The sequence below is a fragment of the Pinus tabuliformis genome, chromosome 4_1 (assembly GCF_031772625.1).
Source record: "Pinus tabuliformis cultivar Carrire ecotype Pingquan chromosome 4_1, CPIR1, whole genome shotgun sequence".
Taxonomy (NCBI): Eukaryota; Viridiplantae; Streptophyta; class Pinopsida; order Pinales; family Pinaceae; genus Pinus; species Pinus tabuliformis.
In genome coordinates, this window is record NC_142303.1 from 945,266,388 (window position 1) to 945,277,870 (window position 11,483).

Sequence of the window (11,483 nt, forward strand, 5' to 3'; positions counted from 1 at the left end):
AAATGTTGAATGGTAGCTACAAGACTATCTAGTCCTTTCCATTCTCCCATGCAAAATCACTATTGCCAGAAAAAGTGACCATTCATTTCACAAGTGGAGGATTGAAGCATGATAGAAAGGTTTCTTCACAGTACCAAGATGGTTTGGGTGGCATATCATTAATTTTTATGGCATCTCTTAGCCTCATCCTTCTCGCTTTTCTTAGGTGGACCCCTTGGTTTCTTATTTAGTCCCACATGTTGTGGGATTTTTCCTTTATTGTTGGCCTCTTTCGATAACTATCCCTCTAGGACATGTAATTTTAGTTTAGAATTATTCTTATTCACTACTCTTTTAGAGCTATGATTTGGTATTTGCATTCTTTAGTTTGGATAGTTTCCCCCTCTCTTAGCTAGTTCACTCTTTCGCTTATTGTCTAAATATTTTTTCTTCTGAATAAAACCCCCTCTTGGTCCCCTACTCTAGATACTTTGTGTGTGGATAAATTGGGGAGGTTAGTCATTCTTTTACTACCACTTAGTATTGTCTCTTATGCTCAAGGTGTTTCATTTGTTGATCAATGAATTCTCATTATGTCGCACCAAAGGGTTGTTAATTTTCTTAGGGATAGATTATTATTTGCTTTAGATAATTGACATTTTCATAATTTACATATTACATTCACTCGATAACATCTTATCATCATTAACCAATTATGTATAAATAACAATCATCAACAATGTAGAGAAACATTAAGGAATAACAGAAGAAAAACATACACAATAAAGACACCAGGAGTTGGGTCAGAGACTAGGGAAAGACCCCAAAAGGGGAAAAACTCATCCAAATTCTTATTCTATTAGATATTCATCAATTGTTCAAGTAACATACAAAGTACAGTATTATGAGACATCATCAATCATATCCGGCCATGTAGGGCCAACCAGGGATTATATATAATCTGCATATGTCAAACTACATCACTCCATGTATACATGAGTTGTCATACTATAGGTTTTAGCCCTATATAGAAATAACCTATGAACTAATTCTTAAAACAAAAAAGACAAACAATGGAAATAACATAAAATATACATAGATATTTTCTCCTATAACCCAAACCAGGAAAACCAGATTGATTTTTCTTTATATTCCTTTGAATGTTACAATACACACACACACACACACACACATATAGAACATAATCATAGTTCCCTTGACTGGATCTACAAAATTCAGGGTGTTAGGGCCTAAATCTACCTCAGGCTGAGAAAGGTAGGATCTAGGGTAATATCAAACCAAGCTTAACCTGGTAGCTAGCCCTACCAGGTCGGGAGAGGGCTCTCTCCTGTCAATCTCAGCAAAATATGATCAATGAGGGCTTGAGATGACTGATATGAATACTGATCTTAGGCTAGGTATGTGTGCAAAAGAGTTTAACTGAATTTAAAGATGTTTTGTTGGCTCAAATGGAAAGACAAATTTTGGGTCTTGGGAATGAGGCTCAGCTTTGCAGAGATCCCAATGGGGCAAGGTAGGCAAGTGATTTGATACTTCAAATTGAATGAAATGGAGAGATTTAGACAGGTGAGGAGTTGAAGAGGGCAAGAAAACCTCAAGGATCCTCTTCAAACAGCGGAAAACATCAATAACTAAGAAAACCCTAGGTAGAGCACTGCAATTTCAATGGATTCTACCTTTTCCCTTGTTTGTTTTAGTTAAGAAGAAACAAGATAGATAATGGCATACATAACACATAAGTAAATTCACAATTACAGAAGAAAGCACTATACCAGAACAAAATGCCACATGACTCCAAAAGAGTGCTGCAAACCCTGGTGTTATCGGGAAATATAGTGTCTATGCAGAGCTGCTAGTCCCACTAAGACGGGTAGCTATCTTAGAAACAAACAGATTAAGGTCACTTATTTTTCCTTTACGAGAGGGAGAGATGGGAAAGAAGCAGAGAGTACCAACCTCAGTCTTCTGCTTGGCTCCTTGCTTGTTTCCTTTCCCCTTTGATGGAATCTCGCCACTGCTTCCTTACTTGTCCAGCTTCAAAGAACACCTATAGATTCACAACAACATAATACCATCAAAGCATATATATCTTTCACTGTAAATAATATAGGATCAGATATATATTGACCATACAAATGCATATAACAAACATAGTATTCAGAGATACACAAGAATATGGAGGAAAACTCAAATGGCTTTATTAGTAAAAGTCATAGAAGAGAGGATTACAACCACTTGGTCTGACCCAGCGCCATCCTCCCAGCTTGAAAGCCCTCTTCACCTCACACAAAGCAAGATCACCCAACAATGTCTTCAAAGAGAAACTAGTAGCACCTCTTTGCAAATTACCAAATTCCAACCTTTGGATCTCTTGGATGAGGGATCCATTTATATATATTTGCAGGGGGGTGAGTCAGATTCTGGGATTTTTATTAGTGTCATCTCTCTAATAGTTCTTAGTTCCACATGGAGATTTTAGATCTCTTACTCATCCCTGGGTGAACTCAGAGAGGCAAGTGTCAGATGAGCAGTTTCTAGAAGATTCTCTGGGTTTCCACCTAGAAAACTGCTTGTGCCATTTGTCTGCTCTCGCTCATCGCACCCTATAGAAGGGATTTCTAGTATGCATCGCACTTTTTTCATGTGGCAACTGAGATGCATTGCACCTTTAGCACTGGGCAGTCTGTATGGTCCTGCTTTGACCAGTTCTGAGTAGCTTTTCATGGAGAACTTATGGGAGATGAAGTAATCATCTGACCTTGCTCCTTTAGGGTATGAAACAACACTTTTAGGGACTTAGAAACCCTTGGTTTATGGACATATGTGATTGGGGTTGCAGTGTCCAAATATTTCTATAACACCTGGTCTCGATTCCTTAGCCAAAATGTTGATATGAGTATACAATGAAGCTCCTTGCTTTCTCAAAAGTCCAACCATGCTAGTGACTGAAAAAACATAAGATATAGGCAAAAAAAAACTCATCCTAGCCTCCAGGGTTCGAGCTCACAAGTTTAGGAGCTTTTCCAACTAATTCTAATCTAAGAACTAGAAATTAGGCAGTGGAACAGCATGCCTCTAGAAACAAGGGAACTGATTCATTCAGTTTCAAACAACTTTTTAACAGATGAATCTACCTCCATAAGTGAAAATTTGACATATTTACATCATGATCCATCAATGTACATTAAATTACATCACAAAATTTGACATTAAGAAGGTGAAAAATTAAAACTAGCAAAAGCTAGGCGAAAAACAGAGTATACTTGGTCAAATTGGCAAAATTTTCCCTATGCGCCGTGTTGATTTCTCTATGTATAGCACCTGTTTGGAGCCACTTTTGGAGGCCTTCTCGATGTCCAAATTTTCTCCAAGTGTGTTTTTTGGAAATTTCTTCCCGTCTACATTCCATCACAACTAGAATTTTTGAATTTGGCCTCCATTTGCCCCTCCAAAACTGAGTTTTCCCAAGACTGCTTCTTGTGTGTCAAAAAAGGGGCAGAAAGGTCATTTTTTGGGTGTTTTTGACTTTTTTCGAAGCCCAAAACTTGTAAAAATTTCTTGGCCATTTGTAAGAATGCATATTTTTCCAAGAATATTCAAAAATTTTGAGTTTTCATCATTTGGAGGTCCCCATCAAAAGCGAGCGCCAGGTGGCATGGCGCATTGGGCAGAAAAACCTGTGTTAAAAATTTCTATGTGTAGCAACATTTTTCAGACCCGTTTTGAGGGCCTTTCTGGTATCACAATTGGGTGCGAAATAGTTCGTTGGAAATCTTATTGAGTCTACGTTCCAACCCAAATTTAATTTTTCAATTTGGAGTTCATTTTCCCTGTCAAAATTCAAATCTCCCAAGACTGGTCAAAATGTGCAAAATGAGGCTGCCTCAAGGCAGAGTGTTGTTGCAGTCAACTTTTGAAGGTCTTACTCAACTCCAAATTGAGCTCATGATAGCTCATTGGAAATATCTTTATGTTGAGTTATCATTTGACTCATCAAGAAAGTCATTTGGCCAATCAATCTAGGAGAAATCTTGATTTTCCCGAAGTCGCTCTAGAGGTGCATCAATTCTCCTGAGGCAACTATATTTTTGACATTTGTCTAAAACCATGACACCTGTGTAAAAAGTGAATGAGGTTTTTCTTCCTTGTCCTATTGTGGATAAAAACCTCTCTCAGTTTTTCCAGATTCATCTTTCCTTGCTCAGAAACATCATTTGAAGTAAAATATATCCCGATGTGTGGAACAGGGGATTTGTCAAAATGAAGTGAAATGAAGGGGATAATGGGCTTCTAAATTCTTGAGAAAATTTTGGGAAGTAGGGAGGGATTCTAGGAAGCAAGGGAAAGTGGAATTTCAAAGATTGAGTGAGGGGAAGAGGTCCAAAAGGGCAAAACACAGGCCTAGCCTAGAAAATTGTCAAGTTGTAGCAAGAAACTAGGGTTTGTACAAAAATGAGGGATATCTGTGATGGGAAGTTACATTAAGGATAGAGAAAGGTGTATGAACATCAGGATACAAGTTTTTTTTGATGATTTGACCATCCAAGAGAAATTACTTTCAAAACCCTAGGAGAGGGAAATGAACCTTACCTAGGCACAACTAAAGCATGAACAAGGTATAAAATGACCCATTGGAACCTGACATGATGATGACAACCCTCTAAATGATGGTACACTCAGCTGAATGGTGACATGGACCAAAATTTGGATAACTTTGATAGGAGTAAAAGCAAACCCTAGACCTAATACCTAGTGACTAAATTTTGCTTGAAGACTCACTGAAATGACAAAATTTGACCTTAACACCCTAAAATCACTTTGTAAAAGCATGTTTGATCACTGGAGGAAGGCTGCAAAGACTAACACTAACATTGGCTCCAATGGGGATGGTAGCTCCTTGGAGGTGCCAAGAACTACAGATCTTTGAAAAGCTGATAATGCCTTCATCCATTGGGCAATGGAGTCAAAAACTCAAGCTGAAATGCATGACTGAAAACTGACGACTTGACGACACAAACTAACTCTCACTCAACTAAAAACTGACTCGATACTTAAACACAACCGAAGAACTGGAAATGATGCTCAAAGTAGAGCTTATTCATCAAAACCTACTCTAACAGTTTCATTCATCACCTAATCAAGTGAAATGAAACAACCAATGCAACCAAGTAAGTATTCCGACTACTATTTGAATTCTCCACAAGTGCTTGCTTATGAACAACAAGAGAGAACTACTGAAAGGAAACTCCCATGAAAACTTGTGAACAGATCTGCTGAATACTATGGATTCTCTATCCGCCTCCCAAAACACTGCATAAGGATCTCGAAATTCTCACACTGGAACTTAGCTCATCCAATGGATTACTTTTCTTCTCTTCATACCATGAATGCAAACTTTGATATGAGCTTTGTGACGAGACTCCTGTTGAAAATGACAAAGAAACCGGTTGCCGGATCAAGTTTGTATCAGCACACGTTTCAAGCTCACATGTATTCAATGGAAAAGGACTTGGACTGCAGACATCATCCAACACATCAGCTATTGGATCATGAAAAACATGAAAATACTGTTGCAACCCATTTTCTATTGGTTCCAATGAGATTATGTGATTTCCTACAAGCTGCTCATTTGAAGATATAATATGCAATTTACCCTTCAAAAACTAAAATGATTCAAAACAAAATGGTATGGAATCATCTTGTATCATTTGATCATATGTGCCAGATTCCATGTCTTCATCTGCAACTTGACAATCAATGGGATTCGGGGGCTGCAACTCTGGATATGAAAAGTCTTGAACAAGGTTTTCATTGCTCTCAAGATGGTCTGAATCAAGATTTATCGACGATTGAATTTTGATTGCATGAATTTTGTCTCTGATGAGCTGAAATGAAGCAAAACAAAAAGGCAAAGATCCTTCACTTACTTCAAAATTTGTTGCACTTTCCTCGTCATTTCCATAGCTGATATGTGATGGCTGAACATTGTATTTGAGCTGCTGAAAGTGAACTTCTTCCTCCCGCAAACTAGCTGTTGATTTGTCTATGAGATTAACTTCTGTTTGGAGAACATAATCATCATCATACTGATCAAACTGAGGCAAATCGTTACTATAAAAGACATCATCAAGCATACATGTCATATCAACAGATCTCTCTTCTCCAAGATGATCTATAAAACAATCATTATCATATCTATGACCACTGGGATAAGAAAGAAAATGTTTTGGAGTAGCCAATTGTTCTTCTTCCATCGGCGTGCAATGGGCTTGAACACTATACTCATTCCTTGTGGTGATTCTTTGCATCATCTCTTCCACTACACTTACCAAAATGTCGAGCTTTACATCTAAAGATGTCGATTGCTTTGGATCTATGTTTTTCATCTCTTCTTCCTTCAACTTTGCCCTTCGAATCAGCAAATGAGCCTCTACATCTATTGTACTGTTTTGCATCTCTTCAAGTGTTGCAATATTCCTTTCTCTCAGCTGAAACTCCATTTCCGGATCAAAGGCCCCTGGGTAGTGCAAGAGAGCAAATCCAAGAGGAGGTCTTATATTAACTGGCATTGAAAAATAAACTTGGTTAAATCTGGCAGAAAACTGTTTTACTGTCTCCTTTGGCAATATTTTCAGCTGGTTATATTCTTCTATAATCAAAAAATGGTTTTGTCTTACCACCCATCTATCGAGGAAAACTTTGACGAATTGCTGGTAATCTGAGATGCTCGCATCAGGCAAGGTTTTGAACCAACTCTTAACTTTGCCTTGCAAAGAAAGAGAAAAAAGCCTAATACTGACATATTCTTCATCAACTTCAAAAATGTCAAGAAATGAATCAAAATTCAATACATGTCTCTTAGCAGTGATATTGTCGCGTTCACCATCAAATCTTGGTAGATATAGGTAATGATTTTTAGGGAAAGCATGGGATATAGGCAGTAAAATTAGAGGCTTGTATCGATCTAGAATTTTACAAGGTGTAGGAGTAAATACAGAAGGTATAGAATCAGTGTTGGTCTCTTGGGGCTCATCATTTTGAAGACGGTCATCACAAGATTCAGAAAAAGGGTCTTGATCAAGCTCAAAGGCATGCAAATATTTGGTATTCACAATCTTCAAAGGGAAGGAATCAAATGCAGGCTGAGGATCTTTTCTCAAATACAATATACTTTGCAAAACCTTCTTGACATTCTCTGAAAAGGAGAAGAAATAATTTATGACAAAGAACAAAATGTCTTGGATGAAATTCCAACTTGAATACCTGATCTTTCCATATTGTCCTTCCATGTTTTTGCTGATCGGGTTCATCCTCCAGTGGAGTCCTTGGATCTGATCTCAAAACTGATTTAGAGTTTCCAGGTGAATGATTTTAGCCTTGTGGTGTCTGATCATTGTCCACCATCAACAATTAGATCTAAACCTGATTACATTTTATTGAGTAAACCAGATGTTCAGTTCATAAACTAGACCAGAGATTGACTGAAGCAGCATTTATATACTTTCGCTAATGCAAAGCAAGAGCATTTCGAAGGCTACTAGCTAACTTTAGGCTCCGTCTGTAGTTTATAAAGAAAACAACAAAATTTTCTTCCCCAGTATGGTTGCCACTATGTTACGGCCTAAATCTACCTCAGGCTGAGAAAGGTAGGATCTAGGGTAACATCAAACCAAGCTTAACCTAGTAGTTAGCCCTACCAGGTCAGGAGAGGGATCTCTCCTGTCAATATCAGCAAAATATGATCAATGAGGGCTTGAGATGACTAATATGAATACTGATCTTAGTCTAGGTATGTGTGCAAAAGAGTTTGACTCAATTTAAAGATGTTTTGTTGGCTCAAATGGAAAGGCAAATTTTGGGTCTTGGGAATGAGGCTCAGTTTTGCAGAGATCCCAATGAGGCAAGGTAGGAAAGTAATTTGATACTTCAAATTGAATGAAATGGAGAGATTTAGACAGGTGAGGAGTTGAAGAGGGCAAGAAAACCTCAAGGATCCTCTTTAAACAGCTGAAAACATCAATAACTAAACAAACCCTAGGTAGAGCACTGCAATTTCAATGGATTCTACCTTTTCCCTTGTTTGTTTTAGTTAAAAAGAAACAAGATAGATAATGGCATACATAACACATAAGTAAATTCAAAATTATAGAAGAAATCACTATACCAAAACAAAATGCCACATGAATCCCAAAGAGTGCTGCAAACCCTGGTCTCAATTCCTTAGCCAAAATGCTGATATGAGTATACAATGAAGCTCCTTGCTTTCTCAAAAGTCCAACCATGCTAATGACTGAAAAAACATAAGATATAGGCAAACAACAACTCATCCTAGCCTCTAGGGGTCGATCTCACAAGTTTAGGATCTGTTCCAACTAATTCTAAACTGAGAACTAGAAATTAGGCAGTGGAATAGCATGCGTCTAGAAACAAGAGAACTAATTCATTTAGTTTCAAACAACTTTTTAACAAATGAATCTACCTCCATAAGTGAAAATTTGACATATTTACATCATGATCCATCAATTTACATTAAATTACATCACAAATTTGACATTAAGAAGGTGAAAAAGTCAAACTGGCAAAAGCTAGGCGAAAAACAGTGTATACTTGGTCAAACTGGCAAAATTTTCCCTATGCGCCGCAGTGATTTCTCTATGCGTGCCTCCTGTTTGGAGCCACTTTTGGAGGCCTTCCCGATGTCTAAATTTTCTCCAAGTGTGCTTGTTGGAAAGGTATGCCTGTCTAATTTCCAGCACAAGTGGAATTTTTGAATTTTGCCTCAATTTCTCCTCTAAAACTGAGTTTTCCCAAGACTGCTTCTTGTGAGTCAAAAAAGGAGCAGAAAGATCATTTTTGGGGTGTTTTTGACCTTTTTGGAAGCCCAAAACTTGTAAAAATTTATTGGCCATTTGTGAGAATGCATATTTTTCCAAGAAATATTCAAAAATTCTGAGTTTTCATCATTTGGAGGTCCCCATCAAAAATGAGCGCCAGGTGGCACAGTGCATTGTGCAGAAAAACCTGTGTTAAAAATTTCCATGCGTAGTGCATTTTTTCAGACCCATTTTGAGTGCCTTTCTGGTGTCAAAATTGGGTGAAAAATAGCTCGCTGGAAATATTATTGAGTGTACGTTCCAACCCAACTTGAAATTTTCAATTTGGAGTTCATTTGCCTTGTCAAAAGTCAAATCTCCCAAGACTGGTCAAAATGTGTAAAATGAGGATGCCTCAAGGCCGAGTGTTGTTGCAGTCAACTTTTGAAGGTCTTCCTCAACTCCAAATTGATCTCATGATAGCTCATTGAAAATCTCCTTATGTCTAGTTATCATTTGACTCATCAATCAAGTCATTTGGCCAACCAAGCTAGGAGAAATCTTGATTTTCCCAAAATCACTTCAGAGGTGCATCAATTCTCCTAAGGCAACTATATTTTTGACATTTCTCTAAAACCATGACACCTGTGTAAAAAATGAAGGAGGTTTTTCTTCCTTGGCCTATTATGGATAAAAATATCTTTCAATTTTTCCAGATTCATTTTTCCTTGCTCAGAAGCATCATTTGAAGTAAAACCTATCCCGATGTGTGGAACAGTGGATTTGTCAAAATGAAGTGAAATGAAGGGGATAATGGGCTTCTAAATTCTTGAGAAAATTTTGGGAAGTAGGGAGGGATGCTAGGAAGCAGGGGAAGGTGGAATTTCAAAGATTGAGTGAGGGGAAGAGGTCCAAAAGGGAAAAACACAGGCCTAGCCTAGAAAATTGTCAAGTTGTAGCAAGAAACTAGGATTTGTGCAAAAATGAGGAGTTTGAGGGATATCAGTGATGAGAAGTTACATTAAGGATAGGGGAAGGTGTATGAACATCAGGATACAAGTTTTGATGATGATTTGACCATCCAAGAGAAATTACCTTCAAAACCCTAGGAGAGGGAAATGAACCTTACCTAGGTGCAACTGAAGCATGAACAAGGTATAAAATGACCCATTGGAACCTAACATGATGATGAAAACCCTCTGAATGATGGTACGCTCAGCTGAATGGTGACATGAACCGACATTTGGACAACTTTGACAGGAGTAAAAACAAACCCTACACCTAATACCTAGTGACCAAATTTTGCTTGAAGACTCACTGAAATGACAAAATTTGACCTTAACACCTTAAAATCACTTTGTAAGAGCATGTTTGATCACTGGAGGAATGCTGCAAAGACTGACACTAACACATGGGAAAAAAAATATCACGCCCAAAACCATGCATGAAAACCATGCACAAAACCATGGGTGGGTTCGCCCACCATCCTTGGTTCCACCCCCATCCTTGGTTTGCCCAACTATTATTGGGTTAGAAAAAAAAATTATGCTCCCTTGCAAACCCCTTAACAGGGGTTGTCGCACCCCCTACGAATTCCACCCTCAAACCCCCCACCCGCCCAACTGCACCTGATGTAACATAATAACACCTGGGGCTAATCGTTGAAAGAATATAACACATACCCAACACATACATCCCTATCCACGTATTGCCACTTTCATACTGGTTTGAGGTCACTGTCATCATTAGATTTCTACCATATTACTGCTGTCAATATTATGCATCAAGGTTACTACTAAAATCACTATCATATATGGTTCTAGGAATCAAGTGTCATTATCATAGTTATGCCATGATCCAATGCCATTTCAAAGTCATTCCATCATTGTCTCACTATCATATATATTATCGACTCATTGTTCACACTTCAAGGTTATTGTTATGATGAAATAACAAAGATCACTTCACTGCTATATCACTGCCATATAAAAGGTTACTTCCATTCAAAAGGTTATTTCCAAATACATAGTTAATGCCAAGTCTACCATATTAAGATCATTAATAGAAATATCAAGGCCATTTCCATTACAATTTTTACTATCAACATGACTACATCATTGTCAATAGAATACAGATTGAATATGCATAGTCATATAAACACAAGATACACCTTGTTGTTGTCATACGTTACTTAAGTAGGGTTATTGTCTCACCGTTGAACAAAGATTACGTCACACATTAAAAAGTCATATATTATAGGTCATAGTTGGGTTGATTTCATAGATAGATATAATGTGAGCTACCTTATAGAATGTGAGCTTCAAAGATGATATATGGACCATAGAAGTCAAGTGATGTCATTGTGACATAATTCAATGCACAAAAGCTCAAGCAATGTCACTGATGCCAAGAACGAGTCACTCTGAGCTAATTCGATACACAAAAGTCCAAGCAATGTCACAATAAGTATTGTGATGCCAAGCATTAGGGGAATTTTGAGGTCTAAAATGGGCCTCCTAAGAAAAATGTACAACCAAAATAAACTTATAAGAACCAATAGGATTCAAGATGATGATGTCAACTATGGGGGATGATTCACCATTTTTGGAGTAAAAATGAAAAATGATTAAAAAATAATAAAATAATAAAACTAATTTTTCAACTCGTATT